At 36.8% G+C, this 19,658-nt stretch overlaps 1 long non-coding RNA gene across 1 annotated transcript; it reads right to left on the reverse strand.

Moving 5' to 3' along the window:
- Nucleotides 1-10,504: 10,504 nt before the first annotated feature.
- LOC131004492 (uncharacterized) lies at nucleotides 10,505-13,183 on the reverse strand. The gene is made up of 2 exons (XR_009095034.1): nucleotides 12,997-13,183; nucleotides 10,505-11,477 (listed from the first exon to the last, which is right to left on the reverse strand). It is a non-coding gene; the product is annotated as an uncharacterized LOC131004492 (long non-coding RNA).
- Between the last annotated feature and the right edge of the window lie 6,475 nt (nucleotides 13,184-19,658).

Here is a 19,658-nt window from a genome sequence, read left to right on the forward strand (position 1 = left end):
TGATTGCAATTACCCGTTCCCTGTGGTTCGACCCTGCTTACTACTAACTATATTAATTCTTAGCTATTGCAGGAATTATTTGGTGGAAAACGACGTCCACCAACACTATTTCAAGAATGGATTGATTGTATCACATCTGGAAAAGTTTGAGCGACCAGATAAATGGATACCGTCAGAGTTGAATGACTGGTGGGAGAAAACCAAGGAATGCTACACCAAATGGATGGTTTTTGCAAACGTCCAAGGTGACAGGGAGTACAGGAATGAAGCCTGGAAATATTTTCTGATGCAACTGGAAGAACGAGATCTTGTTCGTCAATTGCTAGAAGCTCAGAAGGAATATGGAAAAGGCATTCCTGACCCTCAGAAGAAAGTAGTGACTCCACCAAGGATCAAGAATGGAGTCGACAGAGAAAGGATCAAGAAAGAAGTCAGAGCCTTATGCAAGATTTGGAACATTCATCCAGACTCCAGGGAAGGCAGAAAGATACGAGAAGCAGTTTTCAATCTTTACAATCAGACTTGAGTCGTTTGGATGTCCTCTGTATTGTTCTTTTCCGTTTTTAAGTTGTAATTTAGACTGATGACTTATCAGTCCTTTTAATGAAAAGAACAACTTCTTTTTTATCTCAACCTGAAGACAATGACTCTTTGTCCAGGCTCTGATTATGGTTTTTATGTCTTCTCCTTGTTCTGTTGTAGAACTGTTTTCGTTCTTAACTCTAGGTACAAGTTTTTAGGTTCTATTGTTAAGGGGGGAACTGTTTTCACCCCAGGTTTAGAACTTGTACTGTGAGTTCAGTCTTTTTGCTGTCTAGAACTGCTGTGTGGTTTTGGCATCATCAAAAAGGGGGAAATTGTTGGGAACCTTGTGGAATATCCTAACCCTTGTTTTGATGATACCAAAATTCATAGGATTTAACTGTAATAGACTATAATTGTTTTGAACTCAAGTGTTAGAGTTCATTTCTAGTTTAGCCTGCGGTGTCGAAGACTGAAGACCGAAGACTGAAGAACGAAGGACTGAAGACTGAAGACTGCAGATACCAACTGAAGTATCAGTTGAAGAATCAGTTGAAGACTGATTAATTAATGCGCGCTAAAAGACTGATACTAAAGTCAAGTATCAGTTGAACATTCCTCCTAGGACTGATCTTCCAACGTTCGAAGGAAGCCACGTACTCACAAGTACAGCCGCATTAAATGCAGAGATCTCAGGATATCTTTTATCTCTGCAGAGGTCATTCCTATCTGGTGGTTACTTTTCAGAGACGTCACATCTCCTGTCCATCAAAGAGAGTCGTTTTCACCCAGACAAGGAACCTCGAAGATTGAAGCCTCAGCCCAAATTCGAATTGCTCTCCAACGGAAGAAATCTTGAGGACGATCTACGCCAACGGATCTATTCAAGAGTTCTCCTACAAATAGCGCTCGAGGATCACTTCAACCTTCACCGATTCAACGACATAAGCTGAAGCTCTGCCGAAATTGCTACTCAGCCTAAAGCTTAACCTCCCCAAAGTTTGAATCGAAGAAGAGAATTTCAAAGCCTAAATCAGTCACTGCTGATTACATACATTCTCTTAGACCCACCCTAGGCATATATCTGTTTACCCAGAAGCCAAAGGTCAAACTTGCTTCAAAGAACTTGTTCTTTGTAAGTATAGTTGGCACTCGTTCAAACCTCTCCCCCATAAGAGTGTTTGAGTGATTCGGAGTTCAGGAAGGTACTCTGAACTCTGAGTGAGAAGTTTGAGCACGTGTTGTGCTGAGCAGAGAAGTCTGAGCACGTGTTGTGCTTAGCAGAGAAATCCGACGCGAGTGAAGCATGGGTACTGAAGAAGGGTTTTCTTCAGTGGAGTGGTTGTGTGCACCAGGCAAGCACACGGTTCGGTTTGCAGTGCACCTGTGAAGCACTTGCGGAGTGGATTGTTGGTCTGATCAACCAACCGTGGATGTAGGAAAGGTTTTTCCGAACCACGTAAAAGTCTCTGTGTTGTTTACAGCTTTCAGTTTTACATTCTTACTAGTGTTATTTCAATTGATAAAACTGAACACTGACTAACAGCAAAGAGAAACATTTTGACCTGCTTTTGAGAAAGAGAGACTGCTTCTTTTTCTTGCTTCTTTTCTTTTAGAGGAATATCTGGAATGATTCGTTCTTGGACTGGTTTCTCCCACTTGGGCTTTTCACCTGTTTGGAGAAATTTTTGGACAACATTGAAGTTGCAAAGTTTGGTGGAGAAGTTTTTCCACCATTTGATTTTGAATTCTCTGATGATAGACATGGGTAACGGAGGGATAGAATGATATTTATGAGTGCTATATTTATGAGTGCTAAATATAAATTGAAAATTATGTAATGTATAATATCAATGAATATATGCATGATGAATAGTGAAAACGAATTTTGAAAAATAAGCGGAAGTATTGAAATAACAAACTTTTGATAAACTTTAATCAGAGTGTCTTGACTTACAGAATTTATGAATTCGTACAGAGATATATGAGAAATACAATGAACAAGGCTTTATAAGCTGAGGGAATGGTTTGAAGGTTTTAGAAAATGACTTGCTCCGTCAATTTTCGTCTGAATGTTGAAATGAATGAGAGTCTTCTTATATAGAGAATTCTTTGAGACATCAGTATCAATGAATACGAAAGTGGATCATCAGTCTTCATCTGCTTTTGAAATTTTGGTACGTTTGTCGGCCACTTTATGTAATCGTGCTATGAAAGTCTTCATTTGCTTTTGAAAATTTGGTACTCTGTCGTCGGCCATTTCACCTTTTGAAAATTTGCTACGTCTGTCGGCCACTTCACCGGTTGAATAGTGTCGTGTGCTGGTGAGCTGAGCACATTAGTTACTTGCTCTATGATGAGAGGCTCTTCAGGTGCTCTTGACGTTCCAGCATCGTCGTTGAGTGACATGAGACGTCTGAATTGTTTGGAGGAATACAAGTAATTCATGGAAAATTTGTCAAAGTCATGAATTACCTCCCAATCACTTTCAATTTGAAAGAGGCTGATCAGGGAAGCCTCTTCCATTTCAAACGAGTCTTCAGCTTCAGGGCAGTGAAGACTGTTGATTCTTGGGCATGGCGCTGTTTTCAGGAATGTATACGTAAGGAGTCTATGAAGGTTCCTGTAGACCCCTAATGACGTATCAACATCACCAATTATACGGCGGAGGTGATTTGTGGCTTTTTGTTGAGCTTCAGATACGAGTTCAACTGCTTCCTGAGTTCCGTTTGATAGGAAGTTGAATGCTGGTTCTGGGATAGCTTCCAAGACCGCTTTGCCTTTGGATTTTGGAGAGAGTTTCCAAGGCGTCTCAGTTGGTCTTTTGGAGGGTCTCTGAGGGAGGATGGTACGGACTCGGCGTGGCACATTTGTGTGAGCAAGAGGATTTGATGGAGGTGAATCAGGGGTGTCATCAGAGTCAGATGATGGTGGAGATGAGATATCAATTACCTTCGTCTTCGGAGACGGTTTGGGATCTCTTCTTGCCAGTTTGAAGAGACGAAGGCTATCTGTAATCAAAGACGTCAGCTTAATGATTATCTTTGAGAAACTGACTGCTGCTTGAATTAACCCAAAATGAATATATCTATAACCCTTTTCTATGTATTTCCTTATAGAAACTTTTGAAAGTAATTGCATACTTTGAAATTGTTCTTGAAGAGAAATAGTTTCTTCATGAGTTTTAATAGAAAAAGCGGTTTTGAAATCAAATGTACCGATTTGATACATAGATTCTATTGGTTGTTCAGGAATAGTCCAGTTTGAATAATTATTTGGTATGCTAATTTCACTAGATTGAACAATACCAGAATTATTCGCATTATTATTTTTGGAAAATAGTGTTCTTATTCTAGATGCCATTAATACTGATAAAATTTCTTAGACTTTAATTAATCTCTCAATTTTAACAGGGACCACCTAATCGGGACCACCTCACTTGGGCTGACCAAACGAAACAAGGCTGACCAAACCGTTAATATTGATAGATTAAATAAAGCTTTGAAATTTAAACAGTAAAATAGAGTCTAGGCAAAGTCTTACTCTTTTCCTAGATAATATTGGAATGGCTCTGATACCAATCCTAACCCAGGGATAGAATGATATTTATGAGTGCTATATTTATGAGTGCTAAATATAAATTGAAAATTATGTAATGTATAATATCAATGAATATATGCATGATGAATAGTGAAAACGAATTTTGAAAAATAAGCGGAAGTATTGAAATAACAAACTTTTGATAAACTTTAATCAGAGTGTCTTGACTTACAGAATTTATGAATTCGTACAGAGATATATGAGAAATACAATGAACAAGGCTTTATAAGCTGAGGGAATGGTTTGAAGGTTTTAGAAAATGACTTGCTCCGTCAATTTTCGTCTGAATGTTGAAATGAATGAGAGTCTTCTTATATAGAGAATTCTTTGAGACATCAGTATCAATGAATACGAAAGTGGATCATCAGTCTTCATCTGCTTTTGAAATTTTGATACGTTTGTCGGCCACTTTATGTAATCGTGCTATGAAAGTCTTCATTTGCTTTTGAAAATTTGGTACTCTGTCGTCGGCCATTTCACCTTTTGAAAATTTGCTACGTCTGTCGGCCACTTCACCTGCTACCAACAGTGATTGAGCACTTCACCTGCTACCAACAGTGATTGAGCTTTTGGAATTATGCCAGCTTTGAATTTCCTGCATTGAGAAAGGTTAATTGAAAATTTTTTGTTTTTCTTTCTTTTTTCTTTTGCTTCTTTTTTCTTTTTTCTTTTGCTTCTTTTTTCTTTCTCTTTTTTGTTGTTTTGAATTCTTTCTTTTTTCTTTTTCTTTTCTTTTTCGCATGGTCCTCCATAGTCTGCACATGATCCTTCAGATGTGGTATCTTCGGTTTCTGATTCTCTCTTCATTTTGATGAATTGAAGATATTCTTTTGCAGTTTCAGGATCTTCTTCAAAGAGCTGAAACATTTTGACCTGCTTTTGAGAAAGAGAGACTGCTTCTTTTTCTTGCTTCTTTTCTTTTAGAGGAATATCTGGAATGATTCGTTCTTGGACTGGTTTCTCCCACTTGGGCTTTTCACCTGTTTGGAGAAATTTTTGGACAACATTGAAGTTGCAAAGTTTGGTGGAGAAGTTTTTCCACCATTTGATTTTGAATTCTCTGATGATAGACATGGGTAACGGCTCTGGATGAAATTATGCAATAGCATACTCCAGCAGAATATCCAGGGAATTTTGAATTCTGAATAGAATTGAATATCTTTAAGGTACATGGGACCTGGGGCTTTTGAAATGTAATGATCATATCCTTGATGGACATCAACTGGGAGGATATTTGGTAATGGACCAAAATCCATCCACCATTCAAGAAACCAAATTGGGTATGAAGTTTTTGAAAATTCTGAATGGAAGGTAAAGAACCATGAGTGATCAAATGGTCTGAGGAAAAAGGTTTTGAACCATGCCATTTTGTAATCTGGGTATGAATATCCTTTTGGTGAGAAATTTTTTGAAAATCCTCTTTCAGAATGAGGAAAAGTCCATTCATCAGAACGGACAATCTTTTTGATGATACATTTTGATAATAAAATTCTGTCAGGATTTTTGGGATCATATGTATGAACAAGTTCAATGGAATTTGAATCGACAAGGATGAATTCATAGAAAATTTGAGTCTTTTGAATATTGTCGGAATACCATTGGCATCCTTTTGGAAAGTATCTTGAAATGATATCTTTGAGCTTTGCAAAATCCGGGGTTGTAGTGAATTTTGTCAAAGTGATATTTTGAGCATTTGGTTTAGTGAAATAGGTATTGGCAGGATTAAATTTTGAAATAGTTGTCTTTGAAGTTGACGCTTTATTGGGAGTAGTAGGTGCGGGAGCTTTGACTATTTGAGAGTATGGGAGTTCTGGGAATTCAACAAGAGCTGAGAATTGATTTGGATTATTTGGATTGTATCGATTCATGCTTTTCTGTAGAATTTTGAAGAAATTCTCTGGTTAGAAAATCAGGTAAAGAATTATTTTCTCCTTTAATATATTCTATGTCAAAATCAAAACTTGAAAGTATAGCTTGCCATCTGGCAAAGATTTGTTTTGAAACAATATTTTTAACATCTTTTTGTAAAATTTCTTTAGCAGATTTACAATCTATTCTTAAAAGGAATTTTTTATTAAAAATATCACTTTGAAATTTTGAAATACAAAGAACAATGGCAAGAATTTCCTTTTTGATTGTAGAATAATTCTTTTGTGGTCCAAGCCAAATTCCAGAATGGAATCTAACAAGTTGTTCATTTTTCTTTGAAAGAGATGTAGATACATGAGATGCATGAGATGAGATGTTTTGTTTAAGAATTCCCCCATATCCTATATCTGAGGCATCGGTTTCTATAATCATGAAAGCATCTGGTTTAGGAATACCTAGACAGGGTAAAGACTTAACTTGTATTTTTATTTTTTTAATAATATCAGTATGGACAGAAGTCCATGGAGGAGGATTTTTTTGAAGTCTTTGAAATAAAGGTTTGCAGATTATTCTTAATTTGGGAAAGAAGTCTGAAATATAATTGAGACATCCAAGAAACCTTTGTAGTTGAGTTTTTTCTTTAATTTCATTAGGAAATTTGTCTGCGAATTCAATAGCCCTAGTAATAGGTTTAATAGTTCCTTTATGAATATCATGTCCTAAGAATCTAATTTTTGTTTGAAATAGTTTTACTTTTGAGGAAGAAATGGCTAATCCGTTTCTTTTAATTACTTGTATAAATATTTTTAGATGTTTGAAATGTTGTTCAATATTCTGAGAAAATATAAGAATATCATCAATATAAACAATTGAAAAATCTGAATAATCATTAAATATTTCATTCATAATGTTTTGAAATTCTGAAGGAGCATTTTTTAATCCAAATGGAATTACATTCCATTCATAATGTCCAAAAGGGACGGTGAAAGCTGTTTTATATTTGTCTTTTTCAATAATTTGAATTTGCCAAAATCCTGACTTGAGGTCAAATTTTGAGAATATTCTTGCTTTATATAATCTATTAACAAGATCTCTTTTATTGGGTATTGGATATCTAATCCATTCTAAAACTTCATTAAGAGGTTTGTAGTTAATGACCAATCTGGGAACTCCTCGTTCCTTTTCTGCTTGATTATTAACATAAAATCCAGCACAAGACCAAGGAGATTTTGAAGGTCTAATTAAATTTTTCGAAAGAAGAGAATTAATTTCTTCTTTACAAGTATTAAGTAATTCGTGATTCATTTGAATTGGTCTGGCCTTGGTAGGAATATTCTTTTCATCAAATTTAGGAATGTATGGAAGGGAAACAGTATGTTTCTTTCTTTCCCAGAAAGCATTTGGTAAATCTGAACAAATGCTTTCTTTAATGATATTTTCTATATTAGTAATCCTTAATTGAATATTTTTATCAAGGAGTTCTTCTTCAATTTTGAGATAAGGTAATTCTTCTTTTAAAGTTTTAATATGAGATTCTTTTCTTTGAATAGAATTTATTTGAAAGATATAGTGTTGTTGAAGTAGAGAGATTTCTCTTTCTTTAATGGGCTTTATAAATTTAAAGGAGATAGATTTTCCTAAAATATTAGTGGTGATTCATGTTCCGTTCACTTCGAAAGGATAAAGGATAGTAAGGAATGGGTTTCCAAGAATTATATCTTGATTAAGATCTTTGACTAATATGAATGGAGTTTTAAAACAATATCCTTCATTGCATATATGAGCATTAGAAAGTTTATATTTTATATTAAGAGGAGTGGCATTTGCAGCAGTCAGTTTCTCATTTGTTTTTTCATAATATTTGGAGGGAATAAGTCCTTCTCTAATACAATTTTGATCAGCTCCACTATCAATTAAACAAGTAATATTAATTTTGAAATCATCTATAACTAAAGTGATAATTGAATACCATTTTTGAAAAGATATTTGTTCAATATTGAGTATGGAAGAGTCAAAATTATCAATGGTATGATTTTCTGATGATTCAGGAATATCTTCTTGATTATCTTTGAGAAGGGATATTCTTGTTTCTAATTCAAGATCTTTTATATGTAAATTGTTGATCTCTTTATTAAGTATATTAATTTGTTGTTTTAAAAGATTAATTTCTCTTTGCAGATCATTAGTATTAATACTTTTATTATAAATAGATGAAGAGGGTGCTTTTTCAAAAAGTTTTGAAATACTAAAGGGTTCAATTGATTGGATAGTTTTGTCTTCTTTAGGACTTTCTTCTTTCAAAATTATTTCTCTGAGTCTGATTAAATATTTTTGTTTATCTTCTTGATCAGGGACCTTTTCAATAAGGTCAAAAAGTAATTCTTTTTCATTTTTATTTTTGTAATAACATTAATATTAAGAGGACAAAATCCATTACAAGGATCTTCATCTTCTTCTGATTCATCACTATCAAATATTTGATTTAAGAAATTATTTTCAGGATCTGTTGAGGAATTTTCATCTGAATATTCTTGTTCTTCATCAGAAGATATTTTCTCTGAAATTAATAGAGATGAGATTTTATTCTTAAGATCTTCATTGTCGAAAAATATTTCATCAATTTTGCCTTTGAGAGGACAGACATCTGCTTTATGTCCTTGTTTATGACATTTCCAACAAGTAATTTTTGTTTTTTCAAATTTTTTAAAAGGTTTTTGTTTAGAAAAATTTCTAGATTGATTGAAAGGTTTTCTGAAATATTTTCTTTTATGGGGTTTATATTCAGTGGTTTTGGAAAATCTTTTTTCTTTTTGTTTAAGTTTTGAGGATGGAGCTTGAATCTTTTGTAGACCAAATGACTCACAAAAGGTTCCTATTTCTTTTTTGAATCTATTCTTTTCAGAACCGTATTTGGATTGTATTTTAAGTTCTGTGCAAAGTAAAAGGCCTTCTTTTTTAATAAAAGCAAAGAGTTGACCATAAGTGATGGTTGTGAAATTTATTTCATTTGATCCAGTGGCCTCTTTGAGTTTTTGATGTATTCTGTCCCCAAATAGTTTGGGGAGTCCTGCTATGAATCTTTCTTTCGAGAATGAAGCATTACAATCACTTCTTTTAAGGATATGAGTTAAGAAGACATCTTTATACCATCTATAATCAGATAGGGTAGGACATCTTAAATTAGATAGAACTATTTGAGTAGAATCTAATTCTTCTTTTGGATTTCCTATGAAATACATGCCTATGGTAATTATTAAGAAATCACAAGCATCATTTTTATCAACAAAGTTGCCGTCTTCTTCTTCAAATGTGGTTACATGTTGAAGTATTTGTTGCTTATCATTGATGTCTAATGAATTATCCCACCAGTTTTTAAGTTGTCCGGTAAATCCCGTGACTATTAGTGCTGCAGCATTTTCTTCAGTTAAATTTTGAACTTTATAAGCAATTCTGGCCATGCCCATTTCTTGAAGTATATTAAGAATTTCATATTCTGATCTACCATCAATATTCCATTCGTGAATAGAGTGACCATCATATTTGGAATTATTTTTGAATTGAGGTCTTTCCTCGAATTGAATATCTGGAGGAGTATATCTATTATTATAATAGTTTTTTGTTCCAGATTTAAAATGTATTCTATTAATTTTATTATCATCAGAATTATTTTCTTGGTTTTCTAAACAATTAATATTTTTTGTTCCAGAACCAGAAGGGCTCTCTAACTTTTTAGAAATTCTATCAATAAGATTATGAGAGTTTATTTTCTATTTTCTCAGGAAGACTTCTAGGAATAAAATGAGGATTTGAAGTAGTATGTGGAAAATTATTTATTTGTTTTTGTGAATCAATTTTTGTTGAAATATGATCTATTTGTTCGGTGATAGTTTGTAAGATTTGATTAGAATAATTATTTTGTTCATGGAGTTTTTTGATATCACTCATTTTTGGACTATCTTCTCCGTCTCTTCCAGTATGAAATGGAGTAGCAGATATTTCTCCATTAGGAACTTGTATTTTGATATTTTGTAGAGGAGGATGAATGGAAGTTAATTGTAACACCCCGCCTATTTATATTAAATTTAGAATTATTTTGAACTTAGATTAAGATGATTTATGCCGGAGAAATGAAAATGAGTTTTTTTCCAACAAAATTATTTTCAAAAGCTTTTATAAAATTTAGTCTTTTGAATTTTTGTGCATTGCATAAATTGAATTATATGAATGTGATTAATTCTATATGCTAATATTAATTTTAATACTACATGATTTAATTTATGTTAGGCTTTAATTATTTAAATGTGTTGGGCTTTGACAAATATTTATTTGGGCCTTAGTTTTTTTTATTGAAATGATATTCTATAAATACCAAAGCCCAAAAGCCCACACCAACCTCCTCATTTGTACCACAGCCATGAACAGTGTGTTTCACCATGCCTCTACAATTGCTACACTATTCATGTCACACCCCAATTCTTGAATGAATAATTATAATTGAGGTGCAACTAAATCATAGAAATAAACAAGGAACAACCTTGTTAAAACCCGAATAATAAGATAGAAAGTCGGGCTATGCCCCTTTGGATCACAAGTTTTGTTTCATGTTTCTGACAACCAACATTCATTAGCATAAAACTAGAATTTCAAATTTAAGCTCGACATGAAGTCATCTTAAGTTGAGAAAACAAAAGATGTATAAGAGTAATTGCTACAGCGGAAGTCTAACATATGAATTTTAACTCTAGCCTCAGCTCCGTCCTGTCAGCACCAGCCAACCAACCTGAAAACATTTGAAAGTATTTTTGGGCTAAGTACTAATGTACTTAGTGGGCATGCATTTTCATAAACATTTCATATTTTCGTAAGAGCAGTTTATCTAATTATACTTGACATGACTTAGAAGGTTTTAAAATGAAATAACTTCTAAGCATGTTAAAACATTTTTCATTTGTGCGCACATGTCACACTCCCTTTCTGTTACTCGCTGTGATCCCGGACCTTTTAGCCACCGACGGATCCATTTCTCCCATTGCACTTGCCCTGAGGACGTAACTCAGACAAGTTGAATTGACCTCGGGACGCTACCCAGGCAGGCCTTACATGATACATGCTCCGGAACACATCCAGCCAAGCACCCTTATAACGCCTCTTACATGAATTAGTGCCCGATGGAGATCAACCCACCGAAACAACTAACAAGTGTACACAATTCTCAAATAACGTGTTAGGCCATAAGAGAACCTCGATCGATCCATGAATTGCGAGCCTTAAACAGAGCAGAGTGCACATAAACATTTTATTGGATAAACAGTTTTCATTACATTAAATAAACAATTTGCATTTCATTGAAACATTTAGAGCTTAATAACTCAATCATACTTTGTACATTTGGAAAGTAAGCCCACCTGGTTAGGCAAAGCCTGAAGATCATAATCACATATAAACCTGTCTTGGGAAAGCAGCGCTAATCCCCCTGGTCACAAAGCCTACAAGAAATTCTATTCTTAATAGGTCTCGTGAAGCTAATCTTAAGTCATGGTGTAGTGCTTAATATTCTATGATTCACTTAGCCGGGTTTTTAAACTTTAATGAATAAATAATTGAAAACATTTCTCTTGAGTTAAGAACACCAACAATATTCTTACTCATCTTTCTTTAATAATTGGAATTATAAATAAAACCAATTAAATCTTAAATACTCTTATTGCAAAAATATAATGCAAATTCATGTCATGCTTGGCATATAATAAGAAATTACTTAAAATATGCGTATAATAATAATTTAATATTATTATGAAAATTTTAAAAAATAATTAATCAAACTTAAAGAAGTCTAATTAATTTAATAGTGCAGTCCATTTAAAAAAAACAAATCTGCATAGCTTAACTAAATAAAAAAAATGGATTGGGCTCAATAATTCAATTAATAGTCAATTCAAGGTTTTTTTTTTTTTTTTTTAAAAGAAATTCCCAGCCCATTTTAGATAAAAATCGGCCCAACTCCCATGGCCCAATCCTAAGCTAAGCCCTAGCCCATTTCTCCTCCCCCCTTTCCCATATCAAACACACGCACACACACATTCAGAAACACACACACACATGCAGCTGCTGCTGCTGCGCAGCAGCCTTCCCCTCCTCGCCTTCTTCTCTCCTCCGGCGGACAGTAGCAGCGCCGGCCGCCGCCGCCGCCATCCCTGACTTCCCTATCCCTCGCCCTTGCTCTCTCTTTCTTCCTTACCTCTCTCGACTGCTCTCTCTCCCTCGACTGCTCTCTCGCCGCGGACGCTCGCCGGAGCGAGCGGCGACAACCACTGCCCCTCGGTTCTCCCTTCTCTCGGTTCAAAACAGAGGATCACCGCCTCCGTCCATCTCTCTCTCACCGTGGTTGGAAGGTAGCGGCAGAGCCGCCGTGCCCTATCCCCCTTCTCTCTGACTTCCGCCAGACCCCATTGCCGCTGCTACTCCATCGTGCCCGGTGACGGGCGCCGCTCCGGCTACTTCTCCCTCGAACCCCCCTGTCACTCCCCCTGCTCCCTCTCCTCCTTTACGACGACGGACGCCGCCGCCTGAAGCTCTAGGCTAAGCCTCCCCCGACTGACAGACGCTCACAACACAGACCATGACTCCCTCCCCTCTCAGTTTTTCGCCCTTGGCCGGACAGCAGCAGGAGAACCACCGCCGCCGACCGCATCTCTCTTCTCGACTCATACAGCCAACAACCACATCAAGGTTCGAAATCAAAGCAAGACAAAGCTTCAAGACTCTATTTTTATTCTTCTTTTTATTCATTTTCGATTTTCATCATTGTAAAACATTTGATATGTTTGCTTAAACACATATATGAGTATGTATATAAATATATATAAATGAATGTATGCATATGTGTTTCTCTGTGAATTTTGGTGAAGGTATGTATGGCTGTGATTTGTGTGTGAAAGTAATGGACGTGTCTCATTCAATATTGTAAAAACAAGTCATGTAGTTTAAAGAAGAAGAAGATGAAACCTTGGGGATGTTCTGTTCAAAGATATGAATTTGCTTTGATGTTGAAGCTATGAAACTGCTTGACTGTTTTAAAAAAAAAACATGAGCTCCTCCTCGGCAGAATGAGTTGTGGGAATTATGAATGGAGAATATAAGAATTTGGCTGATATACCTTACGTATATTATAAGCTGCAAAATGTTGGGTGTAAAGGAAAAGGTGGAGGATAGGATTTTTGCTGAAAGTGGGAGGAAAGGTGGAGGATGCAACTTTTGCTGAAAGTGTTTTGATATAAAATTAAAGGGGCATAGTTGGTGGAGAGTAGTGGGTGTGGGAGTAGGTGGGTGAAATAAAATAAAATAAAATAAAAAGTCTTCTGGGTTGTACTATGAAAACTGTAAAAATTCTTCAGGGTTTGCTGACTAAAAGCTCGTGAAAATGCTATGAATGCTAAATTAAATAAATATGCGACGCACATAAATTTAATAACTAAATTTACAAATATATTTTTTTTTAAATCACTTTTGTTGGAATTAAAATAAATTTATTTTCTATATATCCGGCGTGAATCATCCTGACTTCTAAGTTCAAAATTACTCTAAATTTAGCTAGGAAAAAGCGGGGTGTTACAATTCACCCCATGCGCCCACTCCTACAAGTCATACAAAATCCCCTAATCTCAGGGATTTTGGGTAAATTTTTCAACGTCTCACCTCCCTCTTTTCAATCCTTCACGCATGCTTCTACTTTCTATTATTCGTCATTGCTCCTATAAAATATCATCCTCATTCATCTTCTCTCCTTACCACAACAACACAACTTCATCCTCATTCATCTTCTCTCCTTACCACAACAACACAACTTCTACGGTAAAGAATTCTTCTTGTTTATTCAAGTCTCAATCTTCTCATTCATTTTCTAATATCAGCAGATTTCTTTCATATGCAGAGAAAACCATCAAATATCTGCCATTTTTACAGAAACCACCGAACAGAATTCATACAAAAAGGTTTCACCTTTCAATTCCTCTACTTATTCATTCATGCTCAACATCATAGTACGAATAAAACTAACTGTAGATAAAACAAAGAGATACTAAATATTGTTCTTACATTTGGTAACATAGATGAAAAGATTAAATGATACAGAAATGAAGAATTTATATGAACTGGACTTGTGTGTTGCTGTGTTGGCTTGATGTTGAGTGAGTGTTGTGTTTCTTGCTGAGTCGAGTCAAGGAGAGGGTTGTGTTGAGCGAGAGTTGAAGGCGGTGTCACCTGGTCTACGGGCGACGGCAGCCGGAGACAGGAGAGAGAGAGAGGCGGAGGCAGCCTTGGAGGCTGTTTTCTGCCGGTTTCAGTAAGGTACGGCCGGCGGCAACTTCATTTCTGTTCGCCGGACTGAGTTGGAAAGGGAATGAGAGAGAGTGGTGTGTCGTGGAGGCGGTGGCCTTCATGGTTGCTCGCCGGGCTGATTCCATGAGAATTGAGAGAGAGACGATGGAGGTGGAGAGCTCAGCGGTGGTTGGTGGCGGCAGCTCGTCGCTGCTGCACCTCCGGTGAGCGTCCGCGGCGAGAGAGCAGTCGAGGGAGAGAGAACAGTCGAGGGAGGTGAGGAAGGAAGAGAGAAGGATGAAGAGGGAGGCTGGGCGGCAGTCCGCTTCTCCTGCTGCTGCCCGACCGAAGATGGAGAGGGGAGTCAGGGGACGGCGGTCGGGTGGTGGAGGCGGCGCTGCTACCGCCGCCGGAAAAGAGCGAGAGATGAGGGAAGAGGGAGCCGAGAGAGGGAGAGGAGAGTGCTGCGCATATGTTGCTGTATGCGTGTGTGTGTGTTTGTGTTTGTGAGGTGTGTGCGGCTGATAAGGGGAAAGGAGATGGGTGTTGGGCTGGGCTAGGGTTGGGCCGAGTGTTTGGGCCGGGTATTAATTAGTTTTGGGCTGCATTTTTTTTATTTGCTTGGGCCGATTTTAATTTGAATGTTGGGCCATTTTCAAATTTTAGCTGGGCCCTTATTTATTTAAAATTTTGGGCTGCCTTCTATTAATTTATTTGAGCTATACTAATTTAATTAATTTGACTATCATTAGTTTGATTAATTATTTTAAAGAATAATTTGCATAATAATATTACATTATTATTATGTGCATATGTTAAGTGTGATTACTTATTATATGATTAAGCCTGAAATAAATTTGCATATGCATTTTTGCAAATAAAAGTACTCATGATTTAAATTGATTTTCATTAAATCCAATTACCCAAGAAAATTGAGTAAGGATATTGTTGGTGTCCTTAGCTCAGCAATTTAGTTTTCAATTATTATCTATTAAATTTTGAAAACCCGGCGTGATGAATCATAGTAGTTAAGTGCACCCACTAAGACTTTAAGATTAGATTCATGAGACCTATTAAGATTATAGATTTCTTGTAGGCTTTGTGGATCGTGAGGATTTGCACTGCTATACCGATTCAGAGTTAAGATTAAACGACAGGCATTGCCTAATCAGGTGGGCTTATTTTCCAAATATATGATTTAGCTATTGAGCTTAAATGTTTCAATGAAATGAAAACTGTTTATCCGATAAAATATTTTGTGCACTCTGCTCTGTTTAAGGCTCGCAACTATGAATCGATCGAGGTTCTCTCTTGACCTAACACGTTATTTGAGAATTGTGTACACCTATTAGCTGACTCGGTGGGTTGATCTCCATTCGGGCACTAATCATGTATGAGGCGTTATAAGGGTGCTCGACGGGATGTGTTCCGGAGCATTGGGTCCCAAATGGGAACTTGACTGGGTTACGCCCTCAGTTCAAGTAAAGCAGGAGTAATGGATCCGTCGGTGGCTAAAAGGTCCGGGATCACAGCGAGTAACGGAAAGGGAGTGTGACAATTGCGCGCAATATAATAAAATGTTTTAACATGCTTAGAAGTTATTTCAATTTAAAACCTTCTAAGTCATGTCAAGTATAATTGGATAAACTGCTCTTATGATTATGAAATGTTTATAAAAATGCTAGCCCACTAAGTACATTAGTACTTAGCCCAAAATTACTTTCAAATGTTTTCAGGTTGATTGGTCGGTGCTGACGGGGCAGAGCTGAGGCTAGGGTTCAACTCCGTATTTTGTCTTCCGCTGTTGCACTAGCTCTTATTTGTCTTTTGTTTCTCCAACTTAAGACTTTTATGTTAAATTCTGAATTATGTTTCTTATCGAGCTTAAACTCTCAACTTCTAGCTCTATGTTATTAACGTTGGTTATCGGAAGCATGAAACCGAACTTGTGATCCTAAGGCTTAGAATGTTGTTGATTGATTAATATCACTTGATTTTTGTCTTTCTTCACTCAAAGGCTGTTCCCCAACTTTTATCCCATTATTTGAATCCCACAAGGTTCTTTCCTTATTTATTTCTATGATTTTAGTCGCACCTCGATTATATTTTATTCATTCAAGAATTGGGGTATGACAGAATGGTATCAGAGCATAAGTTTTCTTTCATGTCTCTGATAACCGTAAGCTTCTAATGTCGAGTCTAGAATAGTACCTCTAGGCTTCTAAGAAAATTTGTTGACCCTCAGCTCACCGTCACACTGCCGCAACAAAAGGTACGACTTAAAAATTTCAATGATTTTAAATGCTTTCAAAGTTTTTAAGAAGTGCGCGCTTTCAATGTATGTTGTTATATGAATTGCTTATCGCTTTCATATTGTTATTTTGAGCCTTTAACTCATATAACCAATGTATGTATGTATGTCGTGTTTGGGACTACCCGAGCCCTTAACGAATCAATGAATTTATGGTCGAGTTAGATTTCATTAATCTTTCCGGCTTAAGAAAATTTTTATGAAAGGGGCATTTATTGTCCATATGTTTAAAGGTTTCAAAGAAACAGATGATTAAATGAATGAAAAGTTTTATGTTATCGTGTTAGGTCCACTGCCTGTACGATATGAATGATGAGTCTCTTACAAACCGTTTGAGTACTACCCAAGGATACTTTAGAAATGTTAGTCGTGAAAGCTCCGCTTGATCGATTTAAGTAAGGAATGATAAGATAGCAACGTTTAACATAGATATGTTACAACGTAGAAGAAATGTCATGAGATTAAGGTTTCACTTAAGTTATTCCACTTAAGTTTAGATTAGTTTCCACGTAGAACTAGTCTTTCACATAGTTACACTATAGAAGCGATATATCTTGTGTATATCTATATATGTTTGTATGTATGTATGCCGAATGAGTCTCTTCGTCTGCTGATTCTCGTCCGTTAATCAGAATGGAAGGTGCACCAAGAGGACGTGGTAGAGGGCGCGGACGTGGCCGTGGGCGCGGTAGGGGATTTGTACCCGAAGAGCCTATTCCACAAGTAGCACCAAATCGCACAGCCGAGGAAAAGTTTCGCAAGGAAAAACCTCCAACGTTTGATGGATTGGGCGAACCTGCGGATGCCGAGAAATGGGTTAGGGCAATAGAACGGATCTTCAACTACATCCGTTGTGATGATGAGGATAAAGTAGCATGCGCAACTTATCAGTTGGTGGACGAAGCTGACTTTTGGTGGGAGTCAGTGAGGCGGACTATGACTGACGAACAGTGGGAGAATTTCACATGGGAAGAATTCAAGGCTGAATTGTATGAGAAGTATATACCAGGATGTTACCGACAAAAGAAACAAAACAAGTTTTGGAATTTGAGACAGAAAACGGGAACTGTGACCGAGTATGATAGAGCCTTCAATCAGCTATCAAGATATGCTCCGACGTTGGTGGACAGCGATGAGAAACGCGCAGAGAAGTTCAGAAACGGACTGCGTCACGAGATAGCGATTTCCCTAGCAAGTCAAGGGGGTCTCACCTACGCGCAGACATTGAGCAGAGCCCTCACTATTGAGTCATTGTTGCCAAGGGAGAAAGGAAAATCCCCCGAACAGTTTGGATTCGTACCATCTCAAGATGGTAGTAAGGGAAAGCGGAAATGGAATGAAGGAACTGGTGGAAACATTGGAAATGGGAAGAAACCATGGGTGGCGAATCAAAATCAGAACCAACATCAGAATCCACAACCTCAAGCAATGGTTCAAACTCCTTGCCCAAAATGTCAAAAACTCCATCCGGGAGAATGTCTGAAAGGAATGAACGTCTGCTATAACTGCGGAGAGGCCGGGCATTATGTCTCGACTTGCCCAAAGAAGGAAGGAGGACCACCCCAACAACAAAATCCCGGGAACCAACAGCGACAAAACCAAGGTCCTAGAGGAAATCAGGGGCAACCACAATACGCTAGGGCCTATGCCCTTAACCAACACCGAGCAGCAGGAGATCATGGAAACCTGGCAGGTACGATTAATGTTTTCGACATGTCGATTATAGCTCTATTCAATACTGGAGTATCCTATTCTTTCATTTCATATGCTGCTCGTAAGATATTAGAATTGACGCCACAATCGTCCGTAACTACGTTAGAAGTTAGTACAACTGACGATGAAAGACTGCTACTAAGGACGTCACCGCGAACTCAGAGCTCGATATAGGCGCCGAAACATTTAGACATACTTACATGTTATTCCTATGATAGAATTTGACCCAATCCTCGAATTGGTTGGCTTACTCAAGTCAGCGCCACGATACTTTTTAACAAGAGAAAGATCCCTCTTCAATCTTCAGGAGAGGACGAGACAAGTTTCCATGAGGTACCAGATTTTGAGGAAAATTTTCTAGTTTGCTAAACGATATCGCGCTGTTAGGGAATTAAGTACGTATATGATTTAGTGCCGCACAAGAGTTGAGTGGAATGAAAGTCTAGTATCCAAACTAGATGACCCAGATATGCAATTTCGAGGACGAAATTTTTATAAGGAGGGAGGAATGTAACACCCCGCCTATTTATATTAAATTTAGAATTATTTTGAACTTAGATTAAGATGATTTATTGTAACACCCCGTACCTTTCCTTATGTTAGAAGATAGTGTTTCAACACTACTAAGAGTACTGAGATGTCGAGAGGCGAGATTATAGAGTTATAAGTGGACAAACCAATGATGGAGTTAGAGTGATGAGATTTGAGAAACGAGTCGAGCTATAGATGTTGACTGATTTGAGTTGAGAATTTATTTTATTTCGACTATCGGGAATAGAATTTCCAGAGACCGAGTTATAAGAGATTGATTGTCCTATTAAGAAAATAGGAATAATGAGTTTAACATAGAGTCGAGGAAGAGAAGAAGTTATCGATGGATGGTAAAATGAATAAGATTGAGAACGATGTTAGAGATGAGATGAAAGACGAGAGATAGAGTTGTAGTAGTGATCGAAAATCACTATAAAGAGGATTAAGCTAGAATGATGATTTGAGTAATGACGAGTGATGGTCCGTTTTAACGTGACAATTTTATGAGTCAATTGTTTAATGTTATATGATTTATATGTTATGTGCGCACTTATGTTATTTGAGTCAGTATGATTTTCGAAACCATGACTTATGATTTTTATTGCCGTCGCACTTTCCTACACACTCAAACAATATTTTAATCCTTTTCCCACATGTGGATAATTGGCGGATGAGACTTGCTGCTAAGGGGGAGACAATTCACTATTTGAGCATTTAATGCTACTTATCCGATGGAATAAGAATCTTGCTAAAACCGAAGAGCCTCTCTCTCTTTCAGTCATTTCTCATCATTTTT

The sequence above is a fragment of the Salvia miltiorrhiza genome, unplaced genomic scaffold (genome assembly GCF_028751815.1).
Source record: "Salvia miltiorrhiza cultivar Shanhuang (shh) unplaced genomic scaffold, IMPLAD_Smil_shh original_scaffold_404, whole genome shotgun sequence".
Taxonomy (NCBI): Eukaryota; Viridiplantae; Streptophyta; class Magnoliopsida; order Lamiales; family Lamiaceae; genus Salvia; species Salvia miltiorrhiza.